Source organism: Arvicanthis niloticus, chromosome 30, assembly GCF_011762505.2.
Source record: "Arvicanthis niloticus isolate mArvNil1 chromosome 30, mArvNil1.pat.X, whole genome shotgun sequence".
NCBI classification, from domain to species: domain Eukaryota; kingdom Metazoa; phylum Chordata; class Mammalia; order Rodentia; family Muridae; genus Arvicanthis; species Arvicanthis niloticus.
In genome coordinates, this window is record NC_133438.1 from 13258420 (window position 1) to 13281761 (window position 23342).

The window sequence follows — 23342 nt, forward strand, 5'->3', positions numbered from 1 at the left end:
ACATTTGATTAGAGTGTGAATGCCGAGATTGTGTCATTTATTAGAAAAACCTATTTCTAGTTGTAGTGTGGCTCAGCCTTAGCACACATATTTCATCTCTCTGGATGGAATACAGACACACCCTTAGGCCTTTAGCATACACCTTTAATCCCAAACAGTGAAGATAAACTTAGCTTGCAGAAGGAAGCACTCACATTTGAAAGTGATGTCTAATTGTCAGACAGAGTGATGCATCAGAAAGATTTGACAGAATACCATATGCCCAACTCTCATGAGAAGAGACAGGAAAGGGAAGCTACTTAGAGAGCAGTGCAGAGGGGGAAAAAGAGTTTTACTGGGACGGTTTCACAGAGACAGGGTGAAGAGACAACCTAGACTCAGGTAAAGGTAGAACATGCCAGAGAATGAGGAGACAGATGTTTAGAACAAATTCCCAAAGTTAGAAGGAGGCCAAGCAGAACAATTCAGTAAGAAACCGAGAGAAGCCAGATTGAATCAGTCAGCTTGGAGAGGAGTTTGAGCCAGAACAGCTGAGTTGAACCAGGTAGCCAGAGACTGGAAAGAACAAAAAAGGGTAAGCTTATTCAGCAGTAAATCTCAGAGGCTGAAAACATTCTACGCCTAGATAAGATTGTTCAGAGGCTAGAAGCTTCCGGGACTAGGTCAACATTAACCTTAACACATGGGAGCAGTCAGCCTCAGAGACAACAGTTATCTCAGGTGAATAAAAGTTACTTTAATAGTGTGGTGTGCAGGCAAGCAGGTGTCTATGGCCTGCTTGTGTCATGAACTGAGGGCAGGTCTGTGGGTCTGTTTTCTCCTTCCATGCTGCACTGCCTAGATTTGATTTGATTTGATTTGATTTTTATGAGTCCTGGGCATAAAATAGCTTTGACCACCAAGCAAAGTATCAAGCTAAGATGAGCAAAGGACTGCCATCTGCTCTGCCCCTGACTGATAGAAGAACACCACCAACAACTTTGCCCACTGCCAGGGGGTTCAAGGTAACTTTCAAGAGAAGCATAATAAAGGATAGGTTTGGGGAAAAATTCTGGAAAAGGATGAGAACTCCTGGTTTGATTTCATATTTCTGTTATTGTAAATGGGTCACAGGTAAAAATGTTCCGAGTTCAGAGTAGTTAGAAATTCGAGAGTTGCCAAAGAAGGCTAAACAAATGCTACAAAATTATCATCAATCAGATTAGTAAGTTTTGGGTGGATTTGGTTAGGAAAATATAACCCTGAATGAGACATGTATCAGAGGAGACCTTGTAGATGAACCCTAATGACACTATGTTAAGTGAGAAAAGCCACCCAGAAAAAGATGAGCACCACATGATCTCGCTTATGTAAGGACTCTAAAGAACACACATTCAACACTGTGGGATAGTGAAAGGTAGCTTGGTCCCTGGTTGAGCTAAGGCTTGAAGCCCCAGAGACTCTGAAGGTACAATAGGCACTTTGCCTGTTCCTGGGCATCAGACCCCTGTCACTAGCCACAGCCCCCCATAGATTTGTCGCCATCAGTCACATAAGGGCAACTCCCCAAGCCCCTACACATGTAGAGGACTTGACCTGTGTTCATGTAGGCTCAAGACAGATCTCCATCTTAATGAGGTACCTAAAGGCCTAGAGGGCTTAGCCAATAAGCTTTCCTTCCCAGACACTCCTCCCTGCAAAGGGTATTTAGCCTCAAGCCCACCCTGAGAAGTGGGGTATGGATTTGCACAGCTACTTTCCACCATGGTCCCCCTATAGAGGTTTACCTGAACTTGGAACTTTGGAAGCTTTCAGTGGGTCAGGCTCTCTGAAGCTAATGCCATCAACAACGTTAGGGGGTGAAAGCTGAGGGAACTCTGTGGAAGATTTTAGAGGATATGGAAGTGGGTCTTTTGCTTCCTTCCTTTCTGATTCTAGATCCCACCTTGTTCTTTCCCCTCTCCCAGGCATCTAGCGCTCCATGTTGCTCTCAGAAACCGACATTTATAGTTTTGCCTCACAAGACCTTTCCACACATAGTAGGTTATTTGAGCTAACTCACAATGAGGATGCTCAAACATCATGCAAGGGATACGAAGTTATCCACCCACATTCATTCAGGATGGAACTGAGAGACACGAGTTCAAGTTCTCGGAACTTTAATCTCCTTGGTGCATTTTCTGTGGGGAGTGCTCATTCTGACTTGAAATCTATCATTCTCCACACTGCCAAAGCGGGCAGATGACAAAGAGGGACTGGTTTATGATGGTATAGATGTTCTCTTCCATGGCCATGGCTGTAGACTCTCTATTTAGGTAGGACTCAGGACAGAGATTTATTGCTTAAGCATAAAAAGCTGCTTGGTAGAGCAAGCTCAGAATGTTAAAAAACTGAGGTACCAAATGAACAAGGAGGGCATCCTGATGTAGGAATAGGAAGAGAATGTGGAGGAAGGACAAGGATGATAACGAAAAGCCATCCAACCACAACGCATTTGTTTACAAAAAACTGCAAGCAGGAAGTATGCCTACAATCAGAGGGAGTTCTTGTTTCCATGGAGCTACGCATTTCTTTCTTTCTCTATTCCTTTGTCACACTTACCTATACGTATGTTGTTATAAACACAAAAACACAAGCTCATTTTTAGTTTTATGGAATGAGGTATATGACATTGAAAAGAGTTTGGTCACCAGGAGAGTTAGGGCAGACAAGTTGCAAAGCATCTTGACACCTTTTCCTCACAGGAAATGTGAAGACCAAAGGTCAGACCTTCACTTTACAGGGACATTAGAGTTGTAGCTGCTCCCATCTGAATCAGGGGAAAGTACAGGATGAAGTGGGTGATTCGCCTCCACTGGATAAGATACGATAAAGAAAGATGAAGGAGCTGAGGCAGTGAGATGGCACGGGAAGGCAGTTTAAGACATGGAGAGTCACCCAGCATGCTACCCTGAAGGAACTAAAATAAATACGCTTGCATTTCAGAGAAAGCAAAGCTTAGTAAATATTGAGAAAGCCGAAGGTAAACAGGAACTCTGAGAAAATATAAAATTTAAAACTACCGAGTGACGGTAAATAGAATGACAGAGCATAGATGAGGAAGGCTTTAGCAAGTGTGCAGAAGTGCCGGACCGCACCAAGAATATGGTATTCCCTCGCATTTAATTGAGAGCTGATGTAAAAGTGTGTCAAAGAGGGCTCATCACAATGGCCCAGGGGCTGGACCGACACCATTAGCATTCCCAGAGACGAACGGCAGAGTCAGAAAAGCACCAGTAAGAGAAAAGACAGATAAATATGGAAGTCACACAAATTAGAGAATACGGAGCTGAATGAGGGTCCAAGCAAGAAAACCTTGCCATCCTGAAGTGCCGCTCAGCTTGTGCAGTGATATTCGCAGAGTTGACACTCTCTGTATTTGTAAGTAGTAGCGAGTTAATTGTGTGGCAGTAAGAGGGGAAAGTCAGTTCAAAAACACAAAGATTTCAAAGAATTTTTGAAAGTGTATCCAAATAATATCCAAAGAGTTCTTAGAAGACCTGGATGTATGTTTTCTCTCTAAATCCATGTGGTCTGTGGAAGGGAGGGGTGTGTCTGCTTTGCATGAAGCATTGGTATTTTCCTCATTTAAATCTAAGGAGATTCAGATGACCATAATCTATAAGTTTTCAAAACGACCAGGATATAAAAGGAGGAAGCCCCAAGCAAATTTGTGAGTGACAGTTTGAATATATAATTTTTACCACATGTTAAGTGCATCTCTGTTCCAAGGAACTTTAAAAAAAAAATAAGAAAAGAAAAAAGAAAAAAAATTGAAACAGAAAAAAAATACCATTTAAAATTTATATTTTAGATCTAGAAATATATAGGTCAGTGGTAGAGCTAATTGTTCATGGTGCTAGCTTTGAGAATCTGCACCACAGAAAATTAAAAAAAAAATAGTGATTTTACTGTGTTTCTACTTAAACAATTTCTTTTCTGTCAAAATGAATATTTAGGTTGCTGAACACTGAAGTTTTTTAAGATGTGGAAAGAACCCTAAAAGCAGTTTTATAAAACTTTCTAGTTTCTGCAGTTAGCTAAATTATCCACAGAACTTATGGTGGATTAAAAACACGGTACCTATTTTTTATTTGAGCCTAGAACACGCCATTTGTGTATTCCTGTCAGAATGTTTACCTCACAGATCAGCTCAGTGTATTTGTATCTAGTTTTCATGGCGTAACCTGGATTGTTTTTTGTTGTTGTTGTTGTTGTTTTTTGTTTTTTTGATTTTGTTTTGTTTGTTTTTTTTTTTTGTTTGTTTTTTGTTTTTAATTCGGTAAGTGTGAACATCCAGGTGTGCCTGTTCCTGCTGCTGGAGAAACATGGCCAGCCTCTGTGAATGACAGGATCACACCACAGCTTGTAACACTCTACAGCAATCTGCAAAGCGATGCGGGCTCTCCAGGCCAGACCCTCTCTGGCACTTGTGGAAAGATCCATGTCAGATGTGGTAGGTGCCAGAGATTGTTGCGAGGGCCGATGCAATGGACACTGTCTGTAATTGCAAGAGCCCACTATGTTTCACCCTGGTGGTGCAGGTGAGTCCGAGGGGCTTTCCAAGAGTCCTCCCTGCCTGCATCCTAGGTGGCTTAAAGAAAAAAAAGGCTCTGTGTGGCCTTTTCTGATATTCTCTAGATAGAAAGGCCATTTCAAAAACCCCACTGCAAAGAGCTGTGATTTCCTTACCTGAGCCAGGTCTCTCACAATCCTAGACACACACCAGTTTTAACACTGACTATAGAAAGGAGACCCCTCTTCATTGGAATAAGCTTTCTTTGTCCTGGTAACACCAAATTTTAAAGTCTGAGAATATTTCTGGGTAAAACATGACAGGAACACTTCTATAAATGTGGCCTTGGGTCAGTTATTCAGATAAATAAATTCTTTCTCATTTTAAACTCTTGTGAATTTTCAGTACATTAAAAACTCTGTGTAAGATACAAAACTCAAAAAAAAAAAATCAAATAATGCAACTAAGAAGTCAAACTCAGGATGTGATATATATATATATAAATATATATATATCACATATATATTTATATTATATCCATGTTTACCTCACTGATCAGTGACTCAGTGTATTTGTATCTAGTTTTCATATCTATCTCTATCTATCTCTATTTTTAAAAATTACTGCATGCAAGGTAATAGCTAGTATTTTATATTTAGCTAAAATGAAGTAACCATAGTAGATTCCCTTTTATTAATATATACTTTGAATAGTATAGTGTTTTCTTTTTAAAGAATAAGTACAAATTATGCAAGAAAACTAACTATATTCATTCAGAGAGTAATTCTATTTTACTTAAACATATAATTGTAGAGGGTAAGAATATGGAGTTTGTTTTATTTTCTCTTGTGATTACCTAGTTATAATTCTTTTACTGAGACTAATTTCAATTTCTTATTCATAGTTTCATTCCTGAATAATTTTGAGTCTCTGTAGATGTCACAGAAATTTTTAGAACTTGATTACTGTCACCATTATGGGTATTTAATATCAGGCTTAAAGAAAAGATGAGAGAGAAGAAGGAAGAAGAGAAGAAAGAAGAGGATGATGATGAGGAGGAAGAGAGCAAACCATATTTTACTGAAGGCATCGACACTGGCTTAACTTTAGTGCAAGCACCACCTTACAGTTAAACTTAATTACTGTTGCTCTAACCATCAGCAACCAGATGTGTGTATGGCTGCAGAGGAACTCAGAGGCTGGAGATAGCCCAGTCTCCATTCTCTGCAGCTTGCTCAGTCTTAGACCCCGCCCCTGGTAGTGTACTTTGACTCCATTTCAAACGTGAGTCTTTCCTGAAGTAATATTCAAAAGAACAAAATAAAATAGTGTATAGTAAGCCAGACATGCTTAAAGTGCACACACCTTTAATCCCAGCATTTTTGAGGCAGAGGCAAATGGATCTTAGTGAGTCTGAGGCCAATCTGCCCATAATGAGCATAATGAGTTTCAGGATAGCCAGGGCTATGTAGAAAGACCCTGTCTCAAAAACAAACACCCCCCCCCCCCAAAAAAAATAGTTCATCGTCATCAAGTACTTGCATTGCATGGCATCACTCACTCACGCAGTCTCTGCAACCTTATACTTTGTGGATCTGTACTGTATTTCAGGTATGATGCCCCTCCTCACTCCCATCCTAATCTTTCCAAAATTTGGAGGCATCTAACAAACCATGCCATGTCATCAAATCATGCCTTTAAGTTGCATATAAATTAGTGGTATGTTTTCTAATGGAGACTGCCTCAGAATTGAAGGCACCCGGTGTTTCCTTCATTTTATACTTCCAAACTAAGATTAGAGAGGTTGAGAAATTTGTCCAGAGGAGCCTACATAAAGCATCTTTGAAGTGCAACCTGCCACGCTCTTAGTCACTGTCAGTCTACAGATCTTTCTGGGTGTGTTTCTGACTTAATTACAAGCCTGTAGTTAAAGTCATAAATCTGTATTCCAATTCACTGATTATGTGGAAATCAATAGCTCTGAAAAATCCAACGAAAGACCAATTAAAACTACTTTGTTTAAAGAAAAGAAAGAAAAAAAGATGGCAGAGGGGCCCATGGTCAAACAAGTGCTCCTGACTTTAAGGTTTTGTTTTTGTTTTGCATTTCTAAATCAGTCAAAAATTTTACTTTGAAGAGCAAAAGTTTTTAGACTGATTAACCTTTGTGAATTAAGAAGAAAGACATTATTTATTTAATCAAGCCCCAAGTGCTAATTTGTCTTTTAGATTAACAAAATAACCAAAACCATGAGTACAGATTTTTTATACTTTATTTTTCATGTTTTCTTCTTTTAGATCTAAATGTAAGCGGATCAGAGAGAATATTATGTTGTTTCAAGTTAAATTTAGATTAATAATATCAAAAACATGGACACCGTCGTAAAAAGAATATTATTTCTTGCAATCCTGTGTTAGCCTCCTGTTGTTAAATCACTTGATATTCGTCAGGTAAGGTGTACAGTGGTGTTAGCAACAAATCAATGGTAGTGTATCCATGTTGATATTCCTAGAATTTAAACCAGAAAATTTACTGTTTTTTCCACTTGTTTGTGTTAAAGCCATTTACAAAGAAACTGCATTACACAATGCACCTGCCAGCAAGTAAATAAATAAACCTTGCTATAGATTTAACTTACACATAACCTATAGATTTAGACAACCTATGAATAACCAAAATGAACCTATAGATTTAGGTAACCTTTTTTGTTTCCAAGAAATGTGTGGCTGACTTGGTAAAAGGAATTTAATTGGGAAACACTGAGGTCACTCACTCCGGTATCTTCATTTTACGAGCCATGACAGCCTTTATTGAAAATAAATGTGCAGCTAATACTTTCTTCTCCATCATCCAGCATGCTTCAGGCACTGAGCTAGATGCTGATACTCACAAGGGACTAGAATGGAGGTCCTGCCCTCCTGGGACTCACAGTGCAGGAGACCATGTAGACAGCTAACACAGCACAGCATTGTGTGATGCCATAGGTGTGTGAGAGGATGCTGTACGAGACATTGATTTTATGGAGTCAAGAAATTGATTGTGTGTGTATGTATATGTGTGTGTGTGTGTGTGCAAGCATATACTCGAATGTATACGTATATCTATAATCTGTATCTCAGATCTCAGGATCTTTGTATCTGTATCTGTATCTGTATCTGTATCTGTATCTGTATCTGTATCTGTATCTGTATCTGTATCTCAGATCTCAGATTCATTGTACTGAGAATCCCACAGCTACCTGGAAGAGCTTGCTGGATAACCATCACTACCAGCGAAGGACAAGCAACATTGCTGGTTCAGGGGAAGAGAGTTTGTCTCACCTGCCCCAGAAAAGTATTTTACCATTCCACATGATGTGGCTCAAACCCTCTCTTTTCTTGCTTAGGCAAAGAAGGAGGTAATTAAATTTCATCTTATGTGCTTTCCTACTTTTTCTTTTTATTGAGGGATACATGGCTCTATACTGCTCAGGTAAACTTCTCTATGTGAGAGGGGCTGGCTGAGCCAGTAGGAAAGAACATCTGGTTTCATTTCTAATGTCATCTGGAAAGCAAGGGTCAAATATCCTTGTGTAAAGATTTTCTTCTCTTTTCCCGGAGAGAGTGCAGAGTGAACTGACTGTCCAGGAGAAGAAAGCAAGGGGTGATATGGTTAGGCTTGGAGCAGACTGCATTTTAGAAAGAATGGAATTATCCTTTTTCTCTGTTACTTCTCTCCTCAAGTCACCTCAGACTCTAGAGCTAAGAATAGGAAAAGTTAGGAAGAAGAGACCCAAAGAGCTACAGGAGTGATTTTTAAGAGCTTAAAGTTGCAGCCCTCCAGAAGATCCAGAGGCAGTTCATCTTGGGTAACTGTTGCCCTCATGTCTCAGCACCTAGTGGGTTACAACAAATATTTTGTATCTGGGGAATGTAGAAGTAAGTCCTGTGCTTTATTGCTTAAGGTATAATAACTTGTTTACTTCTTCAGTTTCTGATAACATAGATCTCACTGTTTTTACACACATGACAGCAGGTGATAAAGTATGTTCCCATTATGACAGAAACAATTTATGAACGATGCTCTTCTCTCCAAGAAATGTGTACAATAGAGAGATGAATACAGCAGGCTTTCCCCCTTGCTACACATGCAAGTTCCCTCAAGCCTAATCCCCCCAGCAAGGGAGCCCACATTTTCATTAATATAATACAAAAACATATGGTTTAGGAAAAAAAAAAGAGCATAAAGAAATGAATAGAAGAGCTACACAATTCAAAGAAAACACATCCTCTAGCTCATAGCCACATCTAACTGCTGAAGAAATTTCAATGAAAATCAGATGTGATTTTCAACATGTAATTTTGCCCCAATAAAATATGAGAGAAATACGTAGGTTTCGGTAGGGGGCAGGAAGAATATTTTCTTTACTTGTACAAGGTTTTAAGTGTCCAGAATTGTTGGAGAAGTTAAAAATGAGATAATATGTTTGAACTGTTAAATAAATATATGAAACTTTCTTTTCACAGTACGGGAATTCTTTGTGTTTGGGACTTCGATATGGTTATAGAAGAGAAGAAAGATATATTATTACTCAAATGTGGACCAACTTCAGACATAGATTCAAAGCAGTGTTTACCAAAGACATTTCTGATTTCAGTGAGTTTTTGCTTTGTTATTTCCAGAATCTGCCCCCTTATTTCCAAAAAAAGTAGATGCAGAAGTAAAACTCTCTCTCTCTCTCTCTCTCTCTCTCTCTCTCTCTCTCTCTCTCTCTCTCTCTCTCTCTCTGTGTGTGTGTGTGTGTGTGTGTGTGTGAAGAAAGCCTGCCCAACAGGTTCCTGTTTTCTGAGATAGCTCTGAGATTAGAGGTCAGAAAGAGAAAAGAAATAAAGACAGAAAAGAAATCCAGGTCAGAGCCAACAACTGAAGGAATCCTTACTGGTCCCTGCTGGCTGTCTTCACCTGCACAGCAGGCTGCATCCAACTGTTGTAAGCATGAGCAAGCTCGGGTTTTAACCCTAGGCTTTGGCTGCCTTTCCTTTTTCTGAATTTGATCAAGGCCTTCTTTTGTAGGTGCTTAGGGCTCTAAGACAATCAGAAACTCATGCACAAGATCAAGGTAAATAATGGGTTGGAAGGCTGTCCTGCACACTTCCTTCTAAGTTCAGATCTTTGAGAACACTTTCATCTTTCGTATCTGTTTACAGCAGAAGATGATTCCTCTTCTAGACTCAGATGCTGAGATCACAATCTTGACAGGAAAAACAAATCTAATTTGCGTTCACTGTGGTGGGATGGAAGGAGTTCTGACAGTCATATGTCAAAGGGCGCGTCTTCAAAAACAGTTACTCTTGATAGTCATGTGTACTGGCCACCTACTTTGTGCCCTGCATTTACTCTCCCAGGCTCTGAAAATTCAGCAGTGAACCAAAAGCATAAAAAGCTTGCTCCCAAATGACTGCCTTTCTTGAACATTGAAGGTCAGGTAACAAAGCCTTAAACCATCATGTATCTGTCAGAATATTTCTTTAAAGCACGCTCATCTTAAGTCTAAGAGTAAGATGTGTGTGTGTATGTGTGTGTACACACATATATATACACATTCTAGAACCAGAGAATAAATGTTTTCTAATAAAATCCTTAACTATTTAAAAAAGTTTGAATTTATACAAAATATGAATGTTAGTAATTTTTTGAGAAAAGTGTCATATTTTATTTGGATTTCATATAATAACTTCTTTTAAAATATATATTGCTACATGGTGTATATACACATATGTAACATATATTTATTCATATTCAAAAGATATGAGCACATTGATGTACCTATTCATCTGTGAGAAAGTCTCAAGAGAACCTAGAGGTTTTAATAGTATTGATTAAAAAGTCATTTGTCATTCATAGAATCTATTTAGTTACCTGTTATGACATAGAACAACTGCTTCCTTTCATATCCAATATCTTACTTACCAGTAACTAGCCTAATACTTCACATTTATGTCTCTGGTTTCTTCCTTTGAAACAAAAAAAGTGTGTTTGTAGATATATTAAATATTAGTGAAGATACATTAATAAAATGGAGTAACAACTCCAAAAAGCTGTCTTCCCATAGGTCCAATGGGAAGTTTCAGATACTGTCATATTTCTAGGAAACAATGCAGGACATATAACCTCTCAGGAAATAGAAAATGAAAAGGAGCATATTGGAAACTGCAGGGAAGATATTTTCCCCTTTCTGTACTGTCTGATTTCACCCCTTCACATTGTAACACCAGATGTGAAGCCACAGGGCTCACCTCTGGAACCACCATGCACACACATTCTCAGTTTAATTCTTTATTTGTTTTATTTACCTAAATATACAGAACTGTGGCTAGGGGTGCATCCCAGTGCACAGAGCTTGTCCATCAGGTGCAGGAATTTGGATTTGATCTCCGCAGAATATATTTAAGGTGTGTGGCATCATGTTTCCTGCATGTATGGATACACTCAATTAGATCGGTATGTTAGTAGTTTTTTTTATTGAATATTATATTTACATTTCAGATTTTATCCCCTAACCCCCTTCCCCCACCACCCAGGAATCTCCTATCCCATTTCCCCTCCTCATGCTTCTGTGAGGATGTGCCCCCACCTACCCCCCCACTCCCACCTCCCCACCCTCGAATTCCCCACCCCACTCGGTGTTTAGCCTTCATGGGACCAAGAATCTCCTCTCCCACCTATGCCCGACAAGGCCATCCTCCCCTTCATGTACAGATGGAGTCATGGGTCCCTCCCTATGTGCTCCCAGGCTGGTGGTTTAGACCTTGGGGAGCTCTGGTTGGTTGGTATTGTTGCTCTCCTCATGGGGCCACAAACTCTTTCTGCTCCTTCAGTCTTCTCTCTATGCTCACAGCTAACCACTGATCTGATCAAGGATTTCCCAATGGAGAAGTTAGTAGTTTTAAAAGAAGCCAAAAATAATTTTTCCTAGTCGGACGAGCGAAGGTAAGCCTGATATAATGTAGCCTATTTCTTTCAGTTATTTTTTTTTATTCATAGATTAAAGGATTTTGTGAGAAGAAAGAAAAGCTATTTCATGGGAGTGAGGGAACTAGAGATATCACCCCTAACTTTTCTATTTTTATTTTTCTATGCCTCCTCACAAAATTCAAACTACTATCCTACCTTTCATACCTTCTCAATGAATGTATGTTGCAAAATTATTTTGTGAGGGAGATTATGGCAAACTTTTTATTTAGGAACACCTCAATTCATTCTAGAACAAAATACTGTATTAGTCTGAAGCCAAAAGTAAACATATTATTATATGGCTTACGATTGATTTAAGTTTTTCATCCTCAAGGAGCAAAACCTTCCCCTTGGAAACAGACAATACTCAAATTGCTTCAGACTTATTGGGAATTATGACACTGTTTTCTTTTGTAACCCATTGAAAGTGGCTTGCTTTCTCTGCAGGGACTGGGTAATGAGGTAACACTAGAGAATATTTGATGAGAATGTAGGTAAGGCAGAAACCAAGGAGTATTTGCTCCCACGGAGGCTCTATGATGGCAACACTGGGTTTCTTTTATTGTCCAAGAGGTAGACTGCTAGGGGTCAGCCAGGGTTGATGCTAAGAAACCAGGAAATGCCAATGATACGACTGAGACAAAGAGTAGAAGTTAGCAATCTATAAGGCAAACCCAGGAACTGAACCCAGGCACCTGGGAAGCCCAGTGAACCTCTCCTTAAGTCTGGTGACAAGCGTTTAAGAACCTTGCTGTTTACTCTGTTCAGCATCTTCAAGGCACTTCTCAACATCTGTCGGATGGGACTAAGGGATTGTAGTTTGTGATTGAAGTGAAGTCATTTTCCCATACATCCCCCATGTCTGTTACTGAGATCTATGACTGCACTGATGCTCTGGTACCATTGCTGTATAGCAAATCAACACAAAAGCCATAACTTAGAACAGCCAATGACTTTTATGGAACTTAACAGGTGTGTCTGGACCTCTTATGGCCAACCAGTGTCAGCTTGCTGGGACAATCCTTTTCGGTGGAAAAGTGGATTGGGGTTCATGGTCAGGGTTGCTTACCCAGCTGTTGGAAGACCATGTGGCCTTGATATCAAAGTATTGATTGGTTGCTACCTGGACCTGTCAGCAGCTGATCTCACTGGCTGGAAGGTGGCTTCCCTCATGGGAATTGAGCTGAGGAGGCAGAATTCATGAACATCAGTCTTTCTAACCTTATGTAGTAGGTAGACACATTTTTTTTTTGCTTTCTTCCATGTGTCAAAGCAAGCTACTATGTCCCCCCCAACCCCCCATACTCAAGCAAAAGAGATGGTGCAGGGATGCATGTGCCACCGTGAATCACCCCAGAGGCTGCCTTCCCGAGCACTCATAGAGCAGAGAAGCAATTAATTGGGCATACAAGGAACATAACTTGTCTGCCTGAAGGTAAAAGTATTTCCCCAAGTTCTTTCCCCCTGTGATTATATCTCTCTAGTGAGATGGATTCTTTCTGATTTCTTGATCAGATCTGTTTGACACACAACAGTACTCTGGCCATTTTCTCTCCTATCATTGTATAAAGGCCACAAGTCTGCCTAACATCCTCTTGTGCACCATAGCAATTTTTAAGAGCACTATCCGGCTTCAAATTCCAGCTTTTCCTAGCTGTTTAATACATTTTGTTTTCTCATTTCAAAAAATGAAAGGAATTTTTTTTTTTTTTATCTAATTTGTGCTTTTGTATAACCCATAAAAAAATTCACCTGTCAAGTGCCTGCTACAGTACCAGGTACATATTATACGGGAGTAGATGGGAGTTAACTGACACTTTTCTTATTCTTTGCTGACAATGGTTTTAAAGAAAGGAAGTCTATCACTTTCCTGTGTCAACCACTTGGCTTTTCCTTTTCCTTGCTATACTGAGATAAAATTTATTGTATTAGCCACACGTTTAGCAATGTGACCTTGTCAAATGCACACACTCAGTAGTGAGCTGATATATGTGTGTATACAGCCAGCCGAGGAGAAGATGTCTAGCTCTTGACTTCATATTCTAAACGTCTTCAAAGCAATATTTTGTATTTTAGAAGTTATTTCCCAAATATTAATGTTATCTAGAATTCATATTATAAAAATACCTTTTGTCACTTCAGTCAAATCCTTGTAGTATCTGATTTTAAATAAAAAAAATTATGCCTAATTTAAAAATGAGAGAATATTGATGCTGTATAGTCCATTTCATGCTGCTATAGCAATAAGAGGTTTGATTGATGGCATTAGAGTCTGGGAAGTCCAAGACTAATGGAATAGGCCCAATGAGGTCTGTCTTTTGTCAGGGGAGGGGGGGTCGAGACAGGGTTTCTCTGTGTAGCCCTGGCTGTCCTGGAACTCACTCTGTAGATCAGGCTGGTCTTGAACTCAGAAATCTACCTGCCTCTGCATCTCAAGAGCTGGGATTAAAGGCGTGCGCCACCACTGCCTGGCTGAAGTCTATCTTTCTGTGTTATTAATATGTCAGATTGGCTCCTGTGGAAGGAAGGCTCATGGGAAAGACTCACTTTAACAAACAAACAACTCTTGACCTGAAGATTGTGTTCCTATAATAATGACGTCAATTCACTCACTGGACATTACGATCCCACCAGTGAGCACTGTTCACTGTTGTGTGGGGTCAAATTCAAAGCATAGCAATGGATGAGCTAGAGAGGGGGCACCTGTAATGTTATTAACACTAATCATTTGCACAGTTGATTTCTAGAGTTTTGGACCTTTCCATGTTTTGACACAGGATCAAATTAATGTATCCCAGGCTAGCACTGAACTCACTAAGAAGCCAAAGTGCTATGTCCACAGGGCGATGTCACTGGTGTGTGCTGCCATGTCCAGTTTATGGGGAGCAAGAAAGCAAATACAACTCTTCATGCACATCGGGTATGCACCTTACCAACTGAGTTGTATCCAGAGTCTCCGACTAACATAATAAAACCAAGGCCATAAAAAGTACAGAACACAAATAAATACATGTGCACACGCACACACACACACACACACACACACACACACATCTTCACTTATAATCCAAATATCCATTGAGAACCATAACTAATATATTTGAATCTACCTTTCTGGGGATTTTATATGGATATAAAATGTAATACTGATTGCACAATTCTATATTTAACTGAAAAAGAAATTAACAGGGAAAAAGATTACTTTGTACTATGAAATTCAAGGGAATGAATGAATTCAGATACAGTAGGGCAACATGGTGAATGAAATGACTGAAAGCATGAGAACTGGAGAGAAGACTTAATGGTTGACAGTGCTTCCTTGTCTGACACAGAACCCAGGTTTCCTGCATCCATGTAGGTGGCTGACAGCCTCTGGGAACATTGCATGTATGTGTACATACTCAAATATATACTCCCAATTAAAGAAAATAAGTCAATCTTTTACAAAGATAACCAACAAAGAGAATTGAGGTGCAAAGGAAGAGACTTCATCTGATTTCTTTTAAATTATGTTGATACTGGGAACAGCTTACTCTCAGTTTTGGGGTCAGAGATGTAGCCAGCATGAAGTCAGTGACAGGCATTCCTCGTGTCCACATTTTAGGTGTTTGGTGACCTCCCTGTGGGTGGAAGGATTCCTTAAGAATCAATCTGCTGCAGGAATCTAAATTTTAGACTAGAACAAGGAAGTAGGCTTCAGACATGAAAATGACTTTGGGTTAGGATAGGGAAGTAGGCTCAGATATTTTGGTCATCCTGATAAGCCCTGAGAAACAGTGATCACAGGAGTGTTCATGTAATTGTGTTTAATGCCTTGCTTTTTCTTTGACTATTTGTGTTTATTGTCTTGCTTGTTCTTTGACTATTTGCATCTATTGTATTGCTAGACCCTCAATCTAGAACTGACTTTAATACATGTATGTCATTAAAATGGAATAAAAACAAAAAGGAGGAGGGAGGATGGGATGGGGGTTCTAGGGAGGGGAAATGGGGACAGGGGATGACATTTGAAATGTAAATAAATAAAATATCAAAAAAAAAATCAGTCTGCTGGGGCTGGAGAGATGGCTCAGCTGTTAAGAGCTAGGCTCACAACCAAAAATATAAGAATCAGTCTGCTGGATACCTAACTTACAAGATGAGTTTTTCAGAACTCATCTTGAGGAAGACTCAATATATGTGTTTTGTGAGTACTGAGTTCAAGATGCTAAGTATGGCCTTTGAGTCTCTTCCATGTTTCTCAGCTCGTCATTGCCTTCATTTCTGCTCTTTTGTCCCCTGCATCTTACCTATGCAGACATTCAATTTATTCTCTTTCTGTTTTCCTTTGTTTATTGGGGGGTGGCGGGAGGGGGTGAGTTCTCTGGCATCCTGAGTTGGCTTGTTGTTTTGTAGCTGGTATAGCTCTCGGTTCCAGATCCCCTTGTCTTCGCCTCCTGAGTAGTCGCAAACCTATAGTACCACACCAGGTTCTGTTTTTATTTTAGAAGTTTCTTGAGTTAGGCTTTTTGACCATTTTCCTCTGCATCTGGGCAGTCATCTATCACCCTTTACCCATCATTATGCCTGTATCAGTCATAATTTGATGTTTTCATTATCATTCAGTAGTATATTTATTAGCATCCCTTGGGATTCTTTTTTTTTTTTTTTTTTTTTTTTTTTGATTACAGGTGATTTGATATTCAGTTCCTACATATTTGAACATTTAGAAATATATTTCTTGTGGGGCAATGGTAGTGCACTCCTTTAACCCCAGCACTTGGGAGGCAGAGGCAGGCAGATTTCTGAGTTCGAAGCCAGCCTGGTCTACAGAGTGAGTTCCAGGACAGCCAGGACTACACAGAGAAACCCTATCTTGAAAAACCAATATAGGGCCGTGGCGGGGAAGATGGCGGACGGGAAGGCGGGAGAGGAGAAGCCTGAGAAGCCGCAGTGAGCCGGAGCCACCGGAGGACCTGAATAAGAAGCAGAAAAACCTGTGAAAACTAAGACTGTTTCTTCCAGTAATGGAGGGGAAAGTTCCAGTCGCAGCGCTGAAAAGCGATCAGCTGAAGATGAAGCTGCAGACCTCCCAACAAAGCCTACAAAGATGTCCAAGTTTGGATTTGCCATAGGTAGTCAGACGGCAAGGAAAGCGTCCGCCATCTCCATTAGACTCGGAGCAAGTAAGCCTAAGGAAACAGTTCCAACTCTTGCTCCAAAACCTCTTTCGGTAGCAGCAGCTTTCAATGAAGATGAAGATAGTGAGCCAGAAGAAATGCCTCCAGAAGCAAAGATGAGGATGAAGAATATTGGAAGGACACACCAACATCAGCCGGAACAAACTCCTTTAATAAAGGAAAGCATGGCTTTTCCGATAACCAGAAGCTGTGGGAGCGAAATATAAAATCTCATCTTGGAAACGTCCACGACCAAGACAATTAAGTGAAGTGTTCTGAGATTGGGGTGCGGGTGGGTGCAGTTAGAAGGAGCAGTCTCCTTTTTGTAGAGAATGGTGTAAGACTAGCTTCGGAGCCGTTTTTCTTTCTTCTTTTTTTTTTTTCTTTTCCTTTTTTCTTTTTTTAAAGATTGAGTGGTACACTAATAAATGAGAGTTTGCAATTAGAGGTAATTTATGTTTTATATACAGATTTCAAGACATTTGCTAATTTTGTAGTTTCACATGATTAGTTTCCAAGGGTTACAGATAATAAAGAAATCAGAAGTGGTACCTTTCTAAGAATTGCATATTTTTTTAGACACAACTATTAGCACATTAAGAGGGAAGCCAAAAGTTATTGTCTCCGACTCTCCCCTCATAACCTGACTGGCTCCCTGGAACAGCCTTACCGAGAGGGAGTATTGGATTGTTACTGGACTATTGACTGAGAGTAAATTTAGATAAGGTTAGAATGAACCTTTTCCTACGGGCATTTCATTTGTTCTGGGCCATTATATGCTAGTACTGCATCGCTCGCTCGATTGCAGTGGGTACAGAGACGCTTTGCTCTGTAAACAATTGTCTTTTTGTTAAAAATCCTTATATGAAGTATTGAGTATTATAATTAGCCCACTTTAATGGAGCGTGTCTCTGTTCAGGATTCTTCAGAGGACACTATTTGCTACCAAAGTCAATCAGTATTTGGAATGTGCTTCTCTTGGTTTCTTTTCTAGTTCCTGTAAGCATTTCCACCAGAACTTGAGGCAAAACAGAAGGAAGCTGTTTCTTTTAAAGTACAAACACCACCAAAAATATCAGTGTACTTACTGCTTTAAGTATCTGGCTGGCTTTTATTTTTTAAAAGGTTTAAGTACCAAAAGGAAAAGAGGTATAACGTTGTATAAAGACAGATGAGGCAACACACCTTCTGTGGCTTTTGAAGCATTTACGTTACTAACTTACTAGAAAATTTCTTACTTGTACAACTTCATGGCTTATTTTAAGTATATACATACTGGGCAGTGGTTTCAAAAGCACATTTAGTGACTGAGATAAGACAGAAATGCTTCTTCAGACACATTGTCATTGTGAGTCTAATCGCACATGCTCTTTAGAGTTCTGTATGTAGGATGTTTGTTTTGTATTTTTGTATTGTATATGGGCTTTTTAAATGTGACAGTTGAATGCATCTTTAATAGTCACAGACAAAAGAAATGATAAAATGTCCTTGAGAATTACAATGTTAAATTTGGAGGCAGCTTTGGTGAGTTTCATGGGTGGTGATAATTCACTAGGCAGTTTTAATGTAATGACTTCTGAGAAGCAGCCTGCAGATATTTCTAACACTTTGTTCACTACATTTTAGTTTACTTAATAAGCCCTAAGTAAAACGATGGAAATGTACATAGCACTATTAGTTCATACATGATTTAAGTATATCAAGATACATAAATGTAACTTTTATGTCTGTAAACTGTCCATTTGTCCATTTTACTGTTAGTTGAAATAACACCTCTCCTACATATTCTTTACTTGACTTGAATAACAATTTAACCTGAGGTCAAGATGGAGAGAGACGACTGAGCTGAATGTCTTTACTAAAATTACAATAAATTTTGTCAAACAAACAAACAAAAACAAAAAAAAAAACAAAAAAAGAAAAACCAATATAAATAAATGTATATATACAATATATACATGTATGTATATATTTTTATTTGCTTAAAATAAAGTATTGCATTTAAAGAAGATTTTGAGATATTTGAATACTTTATTATTTATTGAGATTTATCTTAAGGCCCACCTCAAGATCCACCTCCATGACAGTCTCTTCTCTACTGAAAAATGTGTCTATTCTACTGTTGTACCTACTATATATTAGAAATGTTGAGTTACTTGGGAATATTATTCTTCTATAGTCCTACTACAGAATTTTATATTTACTGTATTGGTTACTGCTTTTTATTGCTGTGACAAAATATTTGATAAAAAAGAGCTTAAGAGGAGTGAATTCAGTCGATGCTCTGGGTCACAGGTGTGATGGTGGGATCGTGAAGCAGGGAGAGATGAATGCTGGAGTTCACCGCAGTTTCTTGTTTGTTCCGTGTTGCTTATGCTCAGGCATGGTCTTCCCAGCAAATTAACCTGGTCTAGAAATCTCAGGAGCATGTCCAAAGGTCTCCTTCCATGGTGATTGTGAATCATAAGCTGAATATTAACATTGACCATCATAGTTACTAATACAGAAATACTGATGATATCTTCCAGTGTGTCACGTGATGACACCTCCCAGTGTGTCACGTGATGACATCTCCCAATGTGTCACGTGATGACATCTCCCAGTGTGTCACGTGATGACATCTCCCAGTGTGTCATGTGATGACATTTCCCAGTGTGTCACATGATGACATCTCCCAGTGTGTCACGTGATGACATCTCCCAGTGTGTCACATGATGACACCTCCCAGTGTGTCACGTGATGACATCTCCCAGTGTGTCACGTGATGACACCTCCCAGTGTGTCACGTGATGACACCTCCCAGTGTGTCATGTGATGACATCTCCCAGTGTGTCGCGTGATGACATCTCCCAGTGTGTCACGTGATGACATCTCCCAGTGTGTCACGTGATGACACCTCCCAGTGTGTCACGTGATGACATCTCCCAGTGTGTCACGTGATGACATCTCCCAGTGTCTCCTAATATCAGTCTTCATATTTTTTAAAGCTCTGCTGTTAAATAATAGCCATTATGATTTCTGCCTTTTCCAAATGGGTTGATCTTTTCTTATTGTGAGACATTCCTCTTTTCTAATACTTTCATTTTGAAATCTACTTTCTCTGATCTCAGCATATATACTTCCGCTTTTCCTAATCTTCCCTTCAATTTTTTTTAACTGTTAATCAAAGATAATTTGGGGGAAATTCCTTCTGTACTTAACATATGCAAGCATCTTCTTATCATTATTCCCTAAACAAAGCAGCACAGAAACTGCTTACACAGAATTCACATGGTATTAGGTGTTACACGGAATCTGGAGATGGCTGGAAGTATATGGAGGGTGGGCAGAGGGTCTATGGAAATACTATGTCAGTTTCAAAAAACCACTTGAACATCCAAAGTTTTTCTCCCTGTGCATGGTTGTGGAGACAATCTTCTGTAGACACCAGGGGACAGTTTTATATAAACACATTCCCCTCCTTGATTCTTGTCTTCTGACAAACCTTAATACATTTGCAAATGACAGAATCTCATATAGAACCACAGCAGAAAAAGAAGCGGGCATATAATCAGACCACAGCAAATGACACGTGGAACTGGCCGCAGGCCGCGGGGGTAGCTAGATTGGCAGGGGCAAGGCTCTCTCCACCTCTTATGTGCACTGTTCTGGGAATGCTGGCCTTTCTCTTCTTCACAGTTAGGCCTCTTCACCCAGCATAGAAAATCATCACCATTTCTAAGCTTATAGCTCACAGCGGCCTCCAGATCATCAGTCTGAGAGCCCGGGAGAAACCTTTGGTAAGAGTTGTAATGAAGAATCAAATCACACATTGTGAAAACCTTCAAGTTCCTTCAAGACTATAGTCAGTGAGCAGAGCTCAGGAGAGCCCACATGCATGTTCAGTCTCGAAGGCTCAGGGTGCAAGAAGAGCTCATGTTTGGGTTTAGGCGATAGAGATGAAGAGGTTAGCCCAGGAACTTTGGAAAATTCCACCAGAAGCCTCCCCTCCTGGAAGAGAAAGGTCATAGAACACCTAGGCACCTCTCCACTCCAGAAGGGAGAGGCTAATTAACATTCCTCAGACCACAGGGGGTGGGGAAGGCCCAGAGCACAGTAAACATTTTGAAGGACTGATCAGAAGGACTGATCAACGCTTGCCACCTACAGACAAGGGAAGTCCTTGCCACCTCATTCCCTAAATACCAATCAGTTAAAAGAGTCACATTGTTCTCCCGGTCACATTGTGCCTAATGGCTGCTGCTCTAAAAACTATAAAAAGTAGCCAAATGGCGTGCTCAGGGTCGAAGCCTCTCCTTCCAGTGCAGGATGACCCCAACTCATTGGAACAATAAATTCCTCTTGCTTTTTGCATCGGTTCACTAAGGGGGTCCCCTGGAAGCTAAGGCTCCCCAAGAGTTTTACAGAGCCAGAGAAAGATCAATGTCTCAGTTCAAACATTCAGAAGCTCGTCTTTACTGAGCCCTTTGGGTTCCATTGCCCCCTGACGGATGGGGTGAGGTCCACCTGCAGTATCTGCTTTACTTGGGCAGAGATTCAAATGTTTGTCTCATTCGAAAACAAATCCACAGTTAATCAGCTTTCTACAACTGCGACAGGATACCTGACATAAATATCTTTTGTTTGTTGTTTCTTTTTTAATTACAGATTTTTTTTTAATTAAGTCTGAAATGTCAGTAAAATTACTAATGTGTAGGGGGTGTTTTACATCCCAAATCCCGGGACTTAATTCTGCTTCTGTCCTGTTACTTAATTTGTAAAGAAAGCTGAAAGGTGCAACTATTTGAGCTTTCAAAACTTCAACAGTACATCAGAAGATGACACACTGAGATCTGAAAAATGAGTTGTATCCGAACGCTGGGACAGTCCATAACCAGAATAGGGAAACACATAGATGGACGATTCCTTAAGGTGTCAAATGTCATGTTCCCAAGTGTCATCCCTGTCTCTAAAGTTCCCTGCAGTATGAACCATGCTGTAATAGGTAGGCACAAAGGTCAAAAGTGTCTGAAGAACTGTGCCCTTCTCCCACCATGGGCGGGCCTGAGAGACCTTGTTTACCACAACAAGACCAAGTGATAGGATCTAGGTGGAGTTACCCACCTTGGCTGCCCAGAACACAGAAGCAGAACTGCCCCTGGGCTTGCCTTGAGACATCTCTGGCTGTGACCTGGAACGGACTATGGATTATCCCACCCATCTGAAACCTGGAGGGGTTGTGGGTTGGGTCGTCCTCTTTAAATTGAGAGCAGAACATTAAAGCTTTGAGCCTTGATCAGAGAACTTTGTCTTGGCTTCATCTCTTCTCGCCCTCTGTCCCCTTTCATTCCCAGCCCCCCTTTCAGGTGAACCCAGTTGACTTGTGGCCGCAGGCGGCTACAAAGAACTATATCGGTCAGCAGCGGTTCAGATTTCCTTTCTGTCAGTCATGTATGAGAATGATGCTGTCCAGCAGAGAAGGCAGCATGGGTGAGGGCAAAGAGATCGAAACCCACCAGTACCTTCCATAGCCATGCCACCATGGTTTCAAAGGAGTGGCAGTCCCAGAGCTAGCCTTCCACACAGGGGTAAATATGCTAAGAAAAGGAAAGACTTGTCTTGGCTCCCAATCTCATCAGGGCTTGATGCTTTGGGCCTGTAGCATCACAGTACATCATGGAGGGACGTTTAGCAGAACAGAGGTGTTCAGCTCACAACCACTTTGCCAGGGCACCGAGGGCTCCAAAAGGCCCAGCACCAGGGACAGAGCAAGGCAGGGGTGCAGGGCACTGCACAGCGGGAAGAAGAGGCTCCGGAGAAGGAGGAGAGGGAGGGAGACACATGGCGGTGTTGTGGGGGGCTCAAATTTCTTATTATGTATTCTTAATGTCAGGATGTAGATATCAACACACACACATACACGATGAGCTGTAAAAATTTGGTATACATAAATACTACAGAGTACCTAAGTAAGTTCTTTAACATATTTCTTTTTTTTAAATTTTATTTTATTTACATTATAGTTACATTTCAGATTTTATCCCCTTACCCCATTCCCCCCTTCACCCAGGAACCCCTTATCCCATCCCCCCTCCTCCTGCTTCTATAAGGGTGTGCCCCCACCTGCCCATCTTTTCTTCCTTAGTGAATATTCCCAGTCCACCTTTCTGGCAATTTTCAAATATGCAATATATTCTAGTTAACTGTAATTTTCATTATGTACAGCAGACTTGTTGACCTCAGCACTCCTGTCTAATTGGAATCTTTCGTTCATGACAAGCACTTCCCTAAACCCGCTTCCGGTCCTAGGCTCTGGGAGCTGCCATTTTACCTGTTGTTTCTGTGAGTTCAGAATTTTGGACTTCGCATGTACGTGAAATTAACTGGCATTTGTCTTTCTGTGACTGATTTTTTTTAATATGATATTTTCCTGGCCAAAACAAATGTTGTAAATGAAAGATTTTCTTTTTTTTTTTTTTTATTGAGAATAGGTTTTTTTTTTATACAATATCTTCTGATTCCAGCTTCTCCTCCTCTAACTCTTCCCAGTTCCTCCCTACCTCCTCCCCCACCCAAATTCACATCCTTTCTTTCTCTCATTGGAATAAAACAGATATCTAAAAATAGTAACAAAATAAGACAAGATAATACAAACAACCTGGAATAGGATGAAAGAA

General features: G+C 40.1%; 1 long non-coding RNA gene and 3 pseudogenes across 1 annotated transcript; 1 reads left to right on the forward strand and 3 right to left on the reverse strand.

Moving 5' to 3' along the window:
* Positions 1–865: 865 nt before the first annotated feature.
* On the reverse strand, positions 866–999 carry LOC143441063 (small nucleolar RNA SNORA48; annotated as a pseudogene).
* Positions 1000–10833: 9834 nt separating this feature from the next.
* Positions 10834–12711, reverse strand: LOC143440696 (uncharacterized). The gene is made up of 2 exons (XR_013108180.1): positions 12597–12711; positions 10834–10984 (listed from the first exon to the last, which is right to left on the reverse strand). It is a non-coding gene; the product is annotated as an uncharacterized LOC143440696 (long non-coding RNA).
* Positions 12712–16405: 3694 nt separating this feature from the next.
* LOC143440967 (PEST proteolytic signal-containing nuclear protein pseudogene) lies at positions 16406–17237 on the forward strand (annotated as a pseudogene).
* A 4240-nt stretch (positions 17238–21477) lies between these two features.
* Positions 21478–22208, reverse strand: LOC143440697 (membrane magnesium transporter 2-like; annotated as a pseudogene).
* Between the last annotated feature and the right edge of the window lie 1134 nt (positions 22209–23342).